Genomic DNA, 17,007 nt, shown 5'->3' on the forward strand with positions numbered 1-17,007 from the left:
CTCTGCCCCAGTGAAAGCCATGTGCCTCAACCCCCCTGCGCTTCCTGGGGAGGCGTGGCTCCAAATTACAGATGGGTGACCCATTTTTAGGGTTAACATCAAAGGCCAGATTTTGGATTTAAGGACAGCAAACTAAGCAATCTGGGAGAATGCAATCAGCCTCCATTGCACACAGTGCACGTAATTTCAACGTACAGGGTGTCTGTAGCCAGACTCCCGTATGTAGCTTTTATTACCAGGTATGACTTTTAAGACTTTTAAGACTTTTTAAGACGTAATTTGGTTTCCATTGTAATGTTTTTTGATTTGGAACTAGTATGCAATTACGTGTATGTAACCTGCCTGGTAAAATAAAATTGTTAAAACTTGATCTGTTTGGTTTTCCTTACTGACACTTAATGTTACACAGGGAATGCGTGGTTTACCCCCTCGAACTGGTCTAGGGAGGATCATTATTTCCACTTACTGTATCACGGCGTATAGCACCCGTAGACCTATGTTGGTAAATCCCTCGCCTCCGCATGGTAGTTCATTCATGTCGAGCACAGCCGTAGCTATGTTGGTCTGCTTGGGTCCCTAGGCTGTAAACAGATATACCCGAGAGTAGCTATTCCTGCGACCTCTGTAATGACTACAGATAGCTAGTCAGTTTGTGAGACGTGCACATATCACGCGATGTGACATGCGGTGGTACCAGCAGATGATTGTTCAGCGAGTTTTTCTCAGTATAGGATTCCCGTAACAATCAAGTCCAAATTTAGATAATGGAAATATTATAAATTGGGGTTAATTATATTGAAACAGAGTCAAAGTTTATAGGAACTGTAAGGTGCACCATTCCGGGAATTCTGGGTCAGTCCATATCAGTAAAAAACGGAAGGCAGAGTGATACTGCTGTCTTTGTCACTTGGTATTTCCCTGACTGATCTAGTTTCTCTACGGAATGGGTACAATTAGGTAATAACATCAACCTCTTCCCAAACAGCACCTGAAGGACACACGCAGATACCTTCGCCTTCAGGTCACTTCTTCACATTATAACCAAATCACAAAGTTACAAATCATAGTATATAATACAATTTTACATAGAGTACAAAGTAAAAACATTGTCATACCTGGCAAGGGTATACACGCGCCAGGTGCGGGAGTCTGGCCACAGATCTCCCAGACCCCTTGTATCTTCCCCTTAAGAAGCAAACCAGGCCTTTGATGCTTGACCATAAAGATTGGGTCCATAATTAACCATTTGTAATTCATCGCTAATGGGGATCTAGACAGGGGGGTTGAACCAGATGACTTCCCTTAGGTCAGATTTCCATAGCTTTCCCTAGGTTCCAGGATGGCTATGATATCCTTAGTACATTGCTACGGAAATGAGACCATTGTACCAATCACACTAAACCAAGAAAAATGATACCAAACATGAATTTTATCATAATTGGCCTTGCCATGAAACATCCAGTGCTGTACACACCATTCAGTGATTGAGTAAAGAGGGAGAGAGCAATAAAGGGTTCAGGAGAAGGTCAGGGCCTGGCAGGAAGTATTTCCTCCCAACCTCTCTGTGCCGTAAAGAATGTTGCCCCGTCGTAACGAGTTTTAACGGCTGGAGACCTGAATAGATAATCAGACAATAGAGGGGGTTGCTCTGGAAGAAAACAGATGCCTTGATTACCCTTCCTGCTTCCTACGAGAGTACAGAGCGATGAGTCGAATCCTAGGTTTTGAAACCAGGCGCGGTTGTAAAGTTTTATGGTACAGGCAGGTAACTTTACCCACTCACTAGTAAAAGGTCAGGGGATCACAGTCAGTCAGCCTTACAACAGGGAGGTAGGGAGGGATGGGGAGAGGTGCTGCTTGAAGAGGTGCGTCTTCAGTTTGCGCTTGAAGGTGGGGAGAGATTCTCAGTTCTACAGAACGAAGAGGTCTGGCAGGGGTGTAGGGTCTGATGATTTTTTGTAGGTAAGCTGGAGAAGACCCCTTAACTGCTTGGAAGGCTAGCACCAATGTTTTGAATTTGATGCAAGCCATGACAGGCAGCAAGTGGAGGGAAGTAAGCAGGGGGGTGACGTGTGAGTATTTGGGAAGGTTGAAGACCAGACAAGCTGCTGCATTCTGGATAAGTTGGAGGGGTCTGATGGTGGACGCTGGGAGGCCAGCCAAGAGGGAATTGCAGTAGTCCAGGCGGGACAGAACCATCGCTTGGACCAGGAGATGGTGGTTGTCCATCCAGCTCTGGATGTCACTCAGGCAAGCAGAGATACGGGCTGAAACCTGTGTATCAGATGGTGGGAACGAGATGAATAGTTGGGTATCGTCCGCATAGCAGTGGTAGGATAACCCATGTGCAGTGATCACAGGGCCAAGGGAACGAGTGTAAAGAGAAAAAAGAAGCGAGCCTAGGACTGAGCCCTGGGGAACTCCTGTGGCAAGGGGCCGAGGTGACGATACCGTACCAGCCCAGGCAACCTGGAAGGAGCGATCAGAGAGGTAGGACTCAATCCAGTCCAGGGCTGTGCCACCGATGCCCGTTGCTGACAGGGAGGACAGGAGGATGGAGTGATCCACAGTGTCGAAGGCAGCAGAGAGATCTAGAAGAATGAGGACAGAGGAGAGGGAGGCTGCTCGTGCGGCATGGAGTGATTCACTGACGGAGAGGAGCGTGGTCTCTGTCGAGTGGCCCGATCTGAAGCCAGACTGACGGGGGTCTAGCAGGTTGTTGTTAGAAAAGAAAGAAGAAAGTTGAGTAGAAGCGGCTTGTTCTATGGTTTTAGAAAGAAAAGGAAGAAGAGATACCGGGCGGTAGTTCTGGATGATGGAGGGATCCAGAGTAGGCTCTTTTAGCAGCAGAGTGATGTGGGCCCTCTTGGAGGATGCTGGAAAACAGCCAGAAGACAGGGAGGAGTTGACAAGGGAGGTGACAAATGGGAGAATGTCAGGTGTGATAGTCTGGAGAAGAGAAGAGGGGATAGGGTCAAGGGCATAGGTTGTAGGGCGGTAGGAGAGCAGGAGTTGAGAAACATCAGAGTCTGTAAGGGGGGAGAAAGTGGAAAAGGAAGGGATGGGCTTAGAGCGGGGAAGGGCACAGAAAGGGGGGCGGTGGTTGTAAAGGATCTGCGGATGTCTGTGACCTTCTCATCGAAAAAATCAGCAAAGTCATCAGCAGCGAAGGAGGACTGAGGTGGAGGAGGCGGTGCGTTGAGGAGAGAGGAGAAAATAGAGAACAGTTTCCAGGGGTTTCCTTAAGCTGCACCTGAACATTTCAGAATGTTTCCCAAAGCGTTCTTAGCTAAGTATACCTTCCATAAGTGATACGTTTGGAAAGTTGGTGTGGACCACTCTTAGCTATACCATATCGATGTTGTCAGCTCACTCCTGTCACCACTGTCAGAACCGCAAGCCTCTGAATTCAGCTGTTGCTCCTCAATCTCAGTTAAGCAATAATTCTACAGTTTTAGTTACTAAAATACCACATTAATGGGAGTGTTTTCATGCAAAGAATAAAATACATTACGATGGATGCATGTTGCACTTTATCGAACATGTACCTTAATTGTGAATTGGTTTGTTTAATCAACTAGATATTTTGTTCTGTCTAGTTTAATATGGCCTATGGTGTTTAGTTATAATCTATAATTAGCATGCTTGGCCAAATGGTCAGTGGTCATGAAGCAGAGTGGTCTTATTTTGTTAATCACTTTCAATCCCTCATTTGTATGCTTGGATAACCCACATAGGTCATGGGGCAGAAGTGGGGAGGCTCCAGACACTGCAGAAGGTTTCCAGGTTGTGCATTTTGGTTATCTTGGGGGGTGAAGTCAGTTACTCTTCCCTGCTAGGTATGGTTTTGCCCAAACCGGATAAGGGCATCACCCCAGTGCAGTCAAGTCCTTTTGCTGTTGACAAGATGTGTGCTGTAGCCACATACCACTTCCCCTGAAGTCTCGCAAGGAAGAACCTTATCTAGTTCAAGGGATTTTGTTGGTTCTTTGTCTGGGAGCTTTCATACTTCACACCTTCCATAAAAGTTTAATAAAAAAACAAAAAACAACAAACCAAATTACCCTTTTTTGAAAATGTAGGAATGCAACAATATAATACAACTACTAAATTATAACTCAGGGGAACATTCACTTAGCCTTCTATACAGGAACAGTAGCAAAGCAAACAGCTGTCTTGTCCTGTCCATCCCATGTTTGTTCACTGTCATGATCCACATTTTTCTGTCTAGCTCCCCTGCGTTTTTACCTTTTGTATCCCACTTTGCTTTTCATAGTTCTGTTTTCTGTAATTATTCGTTTCACCTGTTCATTGTTTCCTGATTCTGTATTACCCACCTGTTAGTCAATACACCTTGTTATCTGTCTATATTAACCCACTTCTGTCTTCTGTTCATTGTCAGATTGTAATGTGCTTCCGCCATTCATTCCAGCGGTTTTTCAGTCTGACTTACCTGTTTACTGACCACTTTTGTTTAACCCAACCACTGTCTTCTGGATTACCCTTCTTTTTTTTTTTAAAGATATTTTTTAGGCCTTTTTCAGCTTTATTGGACAGTATATAGTATAGAGAGACAGAAAGAATGGGAGCGAGAGAGAGGGGAAGACATGTGACAAATGTCGGACGGTCGGATTCGAACCGCCGACGTCGCAGCTCGCAATGAGCATGTGGTCAGTGCTCTACAGGCTGCGCCACCGAGACACCCCATCTGGATTACCCTTCTGTCTGTGTTGGAACTGCCGTTTTCAAACTTTGATTGGATTTTCGTTTATTGCCTTTTGAATTTCGTTTTGTACCTCTGCCTGCCTGCTGGTTTATGAACTCTTGCCTGTGACTCCAACTACGTCGTAGATTATCTCTGCTGTGTCTGGTAGCCCCAGTTTTGAACTCTCACCTGTGTTAGTCACCAGGAACTTTGTTACCTTTATATTCCCGTCTGCTCGTATCTGACTATTGCCTGCTGTGAACTGAATAAAAACATTCTATCAGATACCTCTCTGTTCGCGATTGGTTCCTTTGTTCTGAGCCATGGTTTACCTTGTGATCAGAGTGGTCTCTCTGACCCCAGATGGATAGGAGTTCAGTCTCTTGCTGAGAATATAAAAATGTTACCATCTGCTGCCTTCATGCTTAGTACTCTGGATCAAAAGCAATAGATCAGTGCTGCTGTGTGGCTCCATCCTATTTAGACACTGGTCCTGTGTTTGCATGAGTGTCAGCAGCAACTATACACAGAAAAAAATATGAAAATGTGTTTGTTAGGGTACAAATACCTGTCACTGTGGTAATACCCTATAAGTACATACAATTGTACTCTTTACTTATTAGTACTCAAATAGAACATTTTTGTACTTTCAGGGTACATTTGACAAATATGTTCCCTACAGTGTAGTGGACATCTCCAAAAAATGGTACAGAAATGTAGCTGTGCCCAGAGAAGGAGGCATTCTGTAGTTGAGTGTGTTTTATTTCATCATACAACAGTCCCCCCAGTTGAGCGCTCACTCTTTTTGAAGTGGGCGGAGACTTGAATACAATTCTCAATAAAAAGACTGAGAAGAAAAAAGGGAAATAAATGTGAAATGAGACCCTAGTACATCAATGAACTTTGGTTCTTGTACCACAGAAATGAAATAGAATTGGCAGTGTGCCATACAGATTTAAACACATCTCCTATAATAATGATAGAGAAGACCAGTCTAATTTCTCCCTTGCCTCACATTGTCTTCCCTCTGGAGTTTAATTTTCAACAAAAGTAATTTATGAGGTTGTGAAAAGCAATTGGCACAAAGGCAAAGTTGTCCTCATTACAAATTCCCACAACCAGTTATCGCTGTTTCCCACTCTCCCTCCTCAAAAACATGCTAAAAAAGTACCTTGTGTGTAATTTGAAGGATTGTTTCATTAACAGCCATAGCCCACTCAGTGACTAAGTCTTCTAAGGCTTCTGCTTTCAAGAAATTCTGACGTGGAAGTCTGAACACCAAACAGAATGGAAGTTGGGCCGGTAGTTTCGAGAAAACAAGCCAAAGTAAATTCACTAGCACAGACAGTGGTGCTCTAGTTTACCCTCATTTTCAACCCTTTCACTAAAACCATTTTGAGTTTGCCAGGGCAACTGAAGACACACAAGGGGTAAGTCTGTTGTACAGGAGATGCGGCTACACAGGCAATTTTGGCAAGGAATATATGACGTGCTGTTCTCTTTTTGGAACCTGCTCTGTATTTGCAAAACCCTGGAGGTTTTTCGAGATTGTGAGAAAGGGTATCGCTTTTATTTTGTTGCTCGGCTTATCTCTGCCAAAGAGGTAAGCACAGACTGGTGATGTCACACCAGGTCACCTGATACCACCTAAAAGGGGGTCACTTAGACCCTTCAGTATTTCAATACCGTGTCCACACAACTTTCTCTGTGAAGGGACTGGAATGCACACCAATGTCACAAATGAGAAACTGGTTATCTGGCCAGTGCAGAGGAAAAAGCTTTTCAGGTCAATGACCACAAGAAAAATGGTGAAATGTTTCACTGATGTCAGAATGAAGCATTCCAAGGCCCCCAGAATCCAATATTAAGCAACCTCTGTTGTGTCACTGCCACATCTGAACCAGATCACAAAAAGGAAGTGAGCATCTGGTTTTTATTAACTCCATTATTGCTGATTCTTAAAGGAATAAATCATTGCTCCTGAAAAAACATCTTACGGAAAGACAGAAAGAGGCACGAAACAGACACAAACAAGAAAGAAAGTATTTAACTGTTCAAGGTTTGGGGTTTAATTATTTATAATTATTCAATTTCCCTGTCTCTGTTTTGAATGCGATGGCTGCATTTGTACTAGAGTATAATCAAGCCAAAGGGCAAGAGGTCAAGAGTCTGCCCACGAGAATGGACACAGATTACACTGTTGACTTTGACACTGCATTGGGAAACATGCACATTGAAACAAACGTTCAGGTCAGTGGGCTTTTGTAAAAGAGGCTGAATTGGCATTCAATGAGAAATTTGTAAACACGCCATTATTTTGGTGAGGGCACTGCTTTCCCTTTCATGTCAGCCAGCTCTCACAAGGAAGCAGCGTGGACGAACAATTGCAAAATCACTTTCAGAACTCGTTTTGACCTGTTTCTTCCTGCTGCAAGCAGACAAAGCCAGACGGAGATCTGACTCATCAACTGTCACGTATGTTACTCACAGAGCCCAGAAATACACATAAGTGAGAACTATTACATGGGCGACCAATTACAGTATTCTAATGAGAAATGAGTTTAAGGTGGGACTGGAAACCTTGGAGCCATTCTTATAATTTACAATACAGAAGCATGTGACTGCAGACAGGGAAAGACAGAGATGTTTGGGAGACAGATATGGAGGGATGAGAGAATGCTTGTGTAAAGTTCTTGCCTGTTTATAATTTCTACAGAATTTTTATTGAATAGCTTCCATTAGCGTTTATATGCAAACATGCTCCCACACAGTGCTGGTTCCAGCTGTCTTCCTGCAGTTGAAAACCACCATGGATTAGCAGCAGAGGTGGAAAGTGCAGATGTTAGAAAGTAAGTGTGTTTATTCACTTGTGAACTCAGCCAAGCTGACTTCACTAATTAGTTCTACCTACTGGCTGACGAATTGTGACTAATTAGCAAATCCAGGTGATTTTACTTTCTGAACCCAGATTTACAACCACTGATTAGCAGACAGATGTTCTGAACTTTATTCAGTTGATAATATCATGATAACCAAACAGACAGACACACACACACCCGCACACACACACACACGCACGAACACACACATATATATATACATCAGTGCTATTCAAGCTGCTGGTATACAACTCAGGTGTAAATTGATTCTCAAAGGCCTTTAATGTGGGACTCTCCCTGCTAAAGCATTGACAGTAACAATTAAACAGCATTGTTGCAGATTATTAATGCAGCCATTATGTGAGGCACCAACGTGGGAGAGCTGGGCCCCACTCAGACCCACACTGGGACCCAGGGGTGTCACCTTGTTCTGAAAATTTACACAGCCTATATATATATGGTGATCATGGTAGGCAAGACTGAGCTGAACATAGTTATATTACTGCATGAAGCTCTAGACAGAGTCAACAGACTGGAACTGCAAAGTGCTACAAGGGCAGAAAAAGAGAGAAAGCTATTTGGAGCTTTAGTTTCAAGTTTAGTTAAGTTGAATTGCAAGTTAATTATAATTGGTTGAATAAACATATGGGAATTTACCTGCCCTTTTAGTAAAAAAGTATATTAAATTCATCCATTAGACTTTTGCGAAACTGTTGCTAAAATTATCTTTGCAGAGAGGACACCGTAGAAGATTAGTTCCTGGCACAGTTCACAGATGGGGATGCGTTAAAAAAAACAACACAAATGCTAGCTGGCAAGTGGGCAGGATGTAAGACGGAATGCTAGCGTGAAATGTTTAAACCGTGAAACAAATGTGATTCTAACCTTGAGATAGGATTAATGGGGTGATGCGCATAAAAGGCTGTTTAAATAAGTGACATTATTAGGTCTGGCATTTTTATACTGGCAGAGTCAATAACACAATGACCGGGTGCCACTCTTTCTCTGTCTGTCTGTCTCACCTTACAGCTCCAGAGAGCTTGGACAAACTGTGTTTCTCCAACACAGCGAATTAAAAATACTGTGAAGGCCTTTCCTCTCCTGAATGTTTCGTTATGAAGGGGCACCCCAGAGCAGTCATGTTCTTGGACTCGTGTTCTCTCATGCTTGCACGGACAATGTACTGGCGCCACTGAGCTGATAGCCTAGTGCATAATTCAGACCTGGCACTGCTCTGTGAGCCTTACAGCAGCTGTAATAGGCAGCTGGACACTACTAGAAGGCTACTCTTTCTGTACAGTTGCAGCTGTTTGTGAGATTGCTGCATTATCTAAGAATTGTTATACATACATTACCCAGAAACATACTTCCTTTCTCATGAAAATGAGTTTACTCAGGAACCAGCTTACTTCCTCATGATAATGTTGAACATTACCAAGAGATCAGAGTCAATTTACAGGCCTAATTCATATCCATGAATGTTAAAAATCTGTGAGAAACATCTCATTTCAGAGCCTGAGCTAAGTGATAGTATGGGAAAGTGCCACCATAATCATCCCCAAGAAAGCTGAGATAAAAATAAAAATGGTTGTATATGTTCTTACAATTTATACAGCTACAGAGGGCAAAGCCCACACAGTACCTTTGCAAAGTTTGTACAGGACTTTTGAAAACATTATGTTTATTTCATGTTTACTGTTTAATCCCACCAGGTTAGCTGGTTTTTAACCCTTGTGTTGTCTTAAGCGTCAAGAATGACCCGCCACTAAGTTTAACAGCAGAGAAAACCCTCTAAATGATCTTTTTTCAACTTTAAATTTGATGACAAAGTTTACAGGTTGTTTTTCTATGCAAAATATAAGTATGTAGAATGTTAAGAGTACATGAGGTTTAAGAGATGTCTAATAATGAATGGGGTCAAATAGACCCTAAAAATAATATGAAGGTTGAGGAGCAGAGATGATTGGGTATGGCTGTCTGCTCTGTGTGAATATACAGGGATCACCATGGTAAGTTAGGTGGTGTGGGCTACAGGTGGGCTGAGGCTTGTATGGTGTGGGTGGGGGGACGGTGGTCATTGATTGACTCGCTGTCAAAGGGGAATGAGGGAGGCATGGGACACCATACTTCAATGCCATAGTACCAAAACCACAGTATGCTGTGATGTCTTTGAATCATAAAATTGCAAATGGACCCAAGATGGGTTAGGCCAAATAATAATTATTACTACTTATTATCATCAATCATAATTCTGATGATAATGATGATGAAGGTGAAGATAATGGTGATGATTATTATGACTATGAATAATAACAACAACCATAATGACAGTAATAATAACAATCAGCATGATCATTTTCAGAAATCATAATGAAAATATTATTTCCTATGCCATTGGCCTTGCCGTGCCAGATTATGCCATGCTTGCACACCAGTGACCATTTATTTTGTGCCAAACATCCTTTCATTTCTGTGCCTCTGTGGAACTTTCCATTACTAAGGCTGGCACACAAAATGATTGACAGGTCCATGATTACTCACTTTTACCGGCAGAACATTCTGGTAACACCACTTACTGTAACTAACTGGAACATCACCAGAGTCAACAATTGACAATATATCTGTGCCACTGTTCGCTCTGGTTAAACTAAAAGTTTCACATTTTAAATGTGATGCAGTCTGCTTAGAAATCATAAGGGTGTGTAATACCTTTTGGAGAGCTTTTTAGATACTTTGGGCATGCTTTATGAAAGCATATTGTCATATATGTGAATAAAACACACATGAAGGTTAATTTTTCTTTACATTTTGTATCAAAATATCAGTTTTAATAGAAAAATAACCTTTTTGGGACCAAAAAATATGCAGTTGTTTTGTATTTGGAGAGATTTGGGGACACTTGAGGTGCAGGTTTGGGTAAACTCATGGAATTTGAATGCCTGTCGATATCTTACTGACTTTTGTACACAAGTTGACATCAAGTTTGTGCACAAACAAAGGGAATGGAATGGGTTAATATTTCATGAGCTATATTCCTCACATTTTTGATATGCCCTCTCAGAAAAAAAGGATTCTTTGTCTTGTCACCATGGAGGAAACCTTTTTAGTTCTTTATTGAACCCTCTATCATAGGTGTGAAGTGTTACAGAGACAAAAAGCCATTTCGCCCAACAAAGAACACTTGAACTAGATAGCGCTCTTCTATGGAATCACAGGATTCCTCTTTGAACCATTTTTTCTGAGAGTGTAGGGTATTCACAACAAAGGAACTGTCAGACCAAAAAGTGGTTTGACATCTTTCACTATGCTATGGTCTGACGCATTGGTCTTGGTTGACTTCTCCTTTTTTAATTCCTGCCATGATGCACTGTGCCGTGCTTCTACGCACGTGTCTTGTTTTTCTCAACCTTCTTTTTAAACTTTATTACTACTGACTTTCAAGCTGCAACCCTCTCCATCATTCTCTAACACTGTAAATCATGGCTGAACAACCCTGGTCCTGGAGAGCACAAGGTGTAACTGGTTTCTGTTTTTACCTTAAAACCAATCAACCAATTTATTACCCAAGAAACCAGTTTAGGTGGGATACCTGTGTTTTCAACTGCTTTTATTGATGTGCTGACAAATAAGCACACAGCACACAGCACACCTGTGGTGTCACAGGACTATAATTGCAGACCCCAGCTTATTAATTCATACATTCATTATCCTAAGCCGCTTATCCTGAACAGGGTCGCAGGGGGGCTGGAGCCTATCCCAGCGTACATTGGGCGAAAGGCAGGAATACACCCTGGACAGGTCGCCAGACCATCGCAGGGCACACACGCCATTCACTCACACACTCACACCCACGGGCAATTTAGACTCACAATTCATTCAGATTATAAAAAATTACGATATTTTTAAAACCTCCTTGCTGTGAGGCGGCAATGCTACCCACTGCACCATCTGTGCTGCCCCAGACCCCAGCTGTACTTAGTAATTTCACTCACTGAGCACTTTATTAGGTAGACTTGTACACCAGCTTGTTAATGCAAATATTTAATCAGCCAATCATGCAACAGAAAATAAATGCATAAAAGCATGCAGACATCGTCAAGAGGTTCAGCGGTTTTTCAGACCAAATGTCGGAATGGGGACGAAATGCGATCTACAGTAAGTGACTTTGACCGTGGAATGATTGTTGGCGTCAAGTTCTGTTTTTCGTTGTCTAGTTTTTTTCCTAAGTGGTTCGTGTTTTTGTGTATTGTTACCCTCTGTGCACACCGTAGTTTATCTGTCAGCTCAGTCACTTCATTCTTTCACCTGTGTCTCACTTCCTGATTGTTTCACACACCTGATTGTTATTCCCTCATTACCTGTGTATTTAAGCCCCTCTGTTTGTCTCACTTGGTGCCAGATTGTTGTGTCCCAACCATACTCTCCAGCGGTATTGTCTGATTGATTCCTGTTATGACCTGTTTTGTCCTAGACTTGCGCCTTTTGCTTTACCTGTCTGTTTTGTTTGGAACCGTAGTTATCAACCCGTTTTGGCTTATCAACTTTTGTTTCCGGATTCTGCTTGCCCATTTGTTATAGACCCTTTGTCTGTGACTTCGACTTTGTTTTGGATTATCCCTGCTATCTGAAGGGAAGTAAGCATGATGTGTCTTTCATCTGCTGCACTAAGTTTCCTTAGCCAACCACTGTGTCTACGGTCCTCAACGTTGCCCATTTCTTTGCTTCTTCAACAGAGCTTGGACAGTACATCTGGAAACTCCTTTCTGCCTTGAAATTTCAGCCTGGGAGAGACCTTGCTGATGCAGTATAATTTCCTTCTGTCTTGTTGCTGTGCTCAGTCTTGCCATAGTGTATGACTTCTGACATTAAACTGTCTTCAGCAACCACACCTTGAAAGCAGAGTTTGGCTGTTTGTCACCCAATTTAACCCTCCTACACAGCTGTTTGTTTCAGTTTATGATTGTGTTTCAACCTACATATTAAATAGCCCCTGTTTGGTATAATTGGTTAATCACACACCTGACTATATGCCTACAAAATCCTTGACTTTGTGCAAGTGTACCTAGAAGAATTGATGCTGGTTTGAAGACAAAGAGTGATCACACCAAATATTGATTTGATGTAGATGTTCACTCACTCAATTTTGTTAATTGCTAAAAAATAAACTATTAACATTTCTATTTTTGAAAGCATTCTTACTTTACAGCATTTTTTCACACCTGCCTAAAACATTTGCACAGTACTGTGTGTGTATATATATATATTATATATATATATATATAATGTAGTTTATTTCTTTATTTTGTTTATTTTTTATTTTTTAACACACTTTACCAGGGGTCGGAAACCCTGGTCCTGGAGAGCAGCAGGTTGACTATCATTGTTACTCAACACTTGCTCAATGAAAGGAGTTGATTACACAATTAATTCACATCACCTTGTTTCTTGGGTCTGAATTGGTTGTTTATTTTAAGGTGAAAACAAAAACAGGTGTGGTTCTCTGACACCACAACATTATATAGCATGAATCTATTCCCATTATTTAACACCATGTGGCATTATTTGACACTAACATTCATGAAACATACATTCATCAAAAGAGAGCAATATCTGAAAGCCACTAAATACACTGCTGATTGCACAATACTACTGACTAAGGATTTGCAGGCAGGTTCTTGGCAAGGGTAGAGACAGGGGTGAAAAAGATCAATGGTCAACATCAGCTAATTTTGTAAAATGCAACAGAGCAAACATACTTATCAGGTTCTTATGTCGAAATGCAGGTATGCAGAGTCAACAGCACACTGCCTCCCTAAGAACCTCAACCGTGTTGACCTCCACCTAAGTATGAAGCCCATCAAGTGCTACAAATTTGGTTGAAAATATTGGGTCTGAGCTGAAGTGAGATTATGAGAAATATATATTACTATGGTATATTTACATATAACCTTGGTCATGGGGCTTTTCATGAAATGTACACTGTGCTTATAATATAGTATTACCCTTCCATGCAGTAATAACCATTATACAGACACACACAAATATATACAGTATAATATACTTACTGTATATATCAATGAATGAGAAGAATTTCCATAAATCCCCTTTTTCCATCAGAAGATGCTTGATCTTCGAAGTGAATGATGATCCCTATCAACACCCACACAGTCCCCTCCAAATTTATTGACACAGTAAGGCCAATTCCTTCACTTTTGCAATATACTGAATACATTTGGGGTTGAAATAAAAAGATGAACACCCGACAGTTCAGAATTTCAGCTTTTATATCCTGGTATTGACACCTAGATGTGTTAACCTACTCAGAACATAGCACCTTTGGTATCAGACCACCCAATTTTCAAGTGAGAAAAATTATTGGAACAGAGAGTATTTAAGTAAATGAAAGTAAACAATACTTAATATTTGCTAGGATATCTCTTGCTTGCAGGGACTGGTGATTGACTTGACCAGTCTAAAACCCTCTACTTTTTCTCCCTAATGAAGTCCTTTGTTGTGTTCACAGTGTTTTGGGTCATTGTATTGCTGCAAGATGAAGTTCCTCACAATTAGTTTGGATGCATTTCTCCGTAAGTTGGCAAACAGAATGTTTTTGTGGATTCTGAATTAATTCTGCTGCTACCATCATGTGTTACAAACATTAGTGAGCCCACTCCAGAAGCAGCCAAGCAAGCCCAAGCCATGATACTCCCTCCACCGGGTTTCACGGATGAGCTTGTACATTACATTACATTATTGGCATTTGGCAGACGCTCTTATCCAGAGCGACGTACAACAAAGTGCATACCCATAACCAGGGATAAGTTGAAAGACCCTAGAGGGAAGTACAATTTCAACTGCTACCTGTACAACAAAGATAAGGACAAGGGCCATTTTTTTTTTTTTTTTTTTTAACAAACAGAGCAAAAGTGACCAAAGTTAACTATCCAAACACTGCTTACTTAGCCAACTAAAAATACCGATACACAAAGCAAGTCACAGAGACAACAATTAAGGTTCACAGGGAGGTAGGGAGGGATGGGGAGAGGTGCTGCTTGAAGAGGTGTGTCTTCAGCTTGCGCTTGAAGGTGGGGAGAGATTCTATAGTTCTGACCTCAACGGGGAGTTCGTTCCACCACCGTGGAGCCAGAACAGACAGTAGTCGTGAGCGTGAGGTGGAGGTTCTGAGAGGGGGAGGTGCCAAGCGGCCTGTGGAGGCTGAACGAAGAGGTCTGGCAGGGGTGTAGGGTCTGATGATTTTTTGCAGATAAGCTGGGGAAGACCCTTTAACTGTTTGGAAGGCTAGCACCAATGTTTTGAATTTGATGCGAGCCATGACAGGCAGCCAGTGGAGGGAAGTAAGCAGGGGGGTGACGTGTGAGTATTTGGGAAGGTTGAAGACCAGATGAGCTGCTGCATTCTGGATGAGTTGGAGGGGTCTGATGGCGGACGCTGGGAGGCCAGCCAAGAGGGAATTGCAGTAGTCCAGGCGGGACAGAACCATCGCTTGGACCAGGAGCTGGGTCGAGTAGGGGGTGAGAAAGGGGCGGATTCTCTGTATGTTGTATAGGAAGAACCTGCAAGACCGGGTCACCGCCGCAATGTTCTCGAAAAGGGACAGTCTGCTGTCCATCACCACGCCGAGGTTCCTTGCACTGGGTGACGGCGTGAGTGTGGTATCCCCGAGGGAAATGGAGAGATCCAGATGGGGATGTTTTGTATGTTTTGGATCATGAGCAGATCCCTTCTTTCTCCACACTTTGGCCTTTTAATCACATTGTTAGAGGTTCATCTTGGTCACATCATCAAAACTGACCTTGCTGTTCCAATACTTTTGGTGGGGACTGTAAACTGTATCTCTCAGCAGAGGGAAAACATAATGCTGCGATGAATATTTGAATGAACTGTTTGGTCTCAGTCGAGTTATGGCAGTTGCTCTGCAGAAATCAATAGGGTTCCAATCCAAGTTTCAAGATATCTAATTTCTCCTTCTTCCCATGAATAAATTTGCAATAAAAATGCCATTTCTGCAAGCTTGTTTGCTAGCTGTTGTATTTGCAGAGCATAGCTGGCCTGCTACCAGGTTGATACCGCTAAGGTGCAGAGGGTCACACCATTGCTCACTTATTGGCTCACCACTTGAAGATTCTTGGCCAGCTTTGTATATGAGAACTAGTTCATGCCATGGGCTTGCAGTGACTTTATCCATTTAAATATAACACTGTTATTTTCAGTACCGATCAAACCCTAATTGGACAGCTTCTTGCTGCCATCTGCTGGTACATCTGAGGAACTTCCATCAGGCGGCATTTGGGAAATGCAATTGCAGGCACTGCAGATGTGAGACTTTGAGAAAGCACCAAAATGTACATGCATTTATAACTGTGATTAAGGCCGGGTGTGTAGGCTATCAATATGCGGTCTATATGAGCTCATTGGCTGTATGCCCAAGCACCGGTTCACTCGTAGATCACATCAAAACGTTTCATACATGAACACAAGAACAAATGCACTTATCAAGAAATGTAGCAAAAATGTCAGACGGCGTAAATGTTAAGGATAATTCCGCAATTAATACCAGAAGCTTACATGAAAAACAGAAACGACAATCGTTGCTCAACTCCTGTCTAATCAATTAGTCTTAAGCCATTGCGTGATATTTCCACCCAGAGGTTCACCGTGTTTAATTTCCACTTCCAAAAGTGACCGACAGTTGCACTACTGCCCGGGTGAAGGTGAAAAAATAATTTGCACGAGACAATTATTTGCGCGAGGTACATTGCCTTGACCCCACAGCAATGATAAAGCAGGTCTTGTTCTGCTGCAAACAATTAGGGGCCTCGCACATACAGTATCAGCAAAATTAATTATGCTCACGAATTGTATTGACGTCTTTAATGTCTTTGATTTGTAATTGTGAACAACATTTCCACAATCGTGCCAATTTCTGTGTATCCTCGAAATAATCTGGAACAAATTATAATAGTTTTAGAATGCATCAAAAAACGACCCTGTTTTGTAACTTGCAGGTTGCTATACAACCGCTTGTTTTATTTTGTAGGGTCCCTAAAGCCTTTGATAAAGGTTTTTTTTTGTGGCGCTCCAATCGTGTCTACATTTCATAACTATCAATTCCTTTGAACATCTAGAATCTAGTGCAAGTTCTCGGCTGGGGAAGTTACTGCGTAGTTACATTTCAATGTGTTGACGGTTAACTTACAACACAGAGCTTCGGCATCCGGTATCTGACTCCGTCTTTTGTACATAGGCTATAGTTACAGCGTACATAAACGGTTAGCAACGGTTCCTGGATAGCCTCATGCTTGAGTCATACAACAGTTCTGTGGTTGAATTCTCCGTCAGTAGGCACGTCATTCTTCTTGCGCGTGCGCGTCTGGTCCCCTACCCTAGGCTGTTTGTGACAGG

The sequence above is a fragment of the Conger conger genome, chromosome 5, assembly GCF_963514075.1.
Source record: "Conger conger chromosome 5, fConCon1.1, whole genome shotgun sequence".
NCBI classification, from domain to species: Eukaryota; Metazoa; Chordata; class Actinopteri; order Anguilliformes; family Congridae; genus Conger; species Conger conger.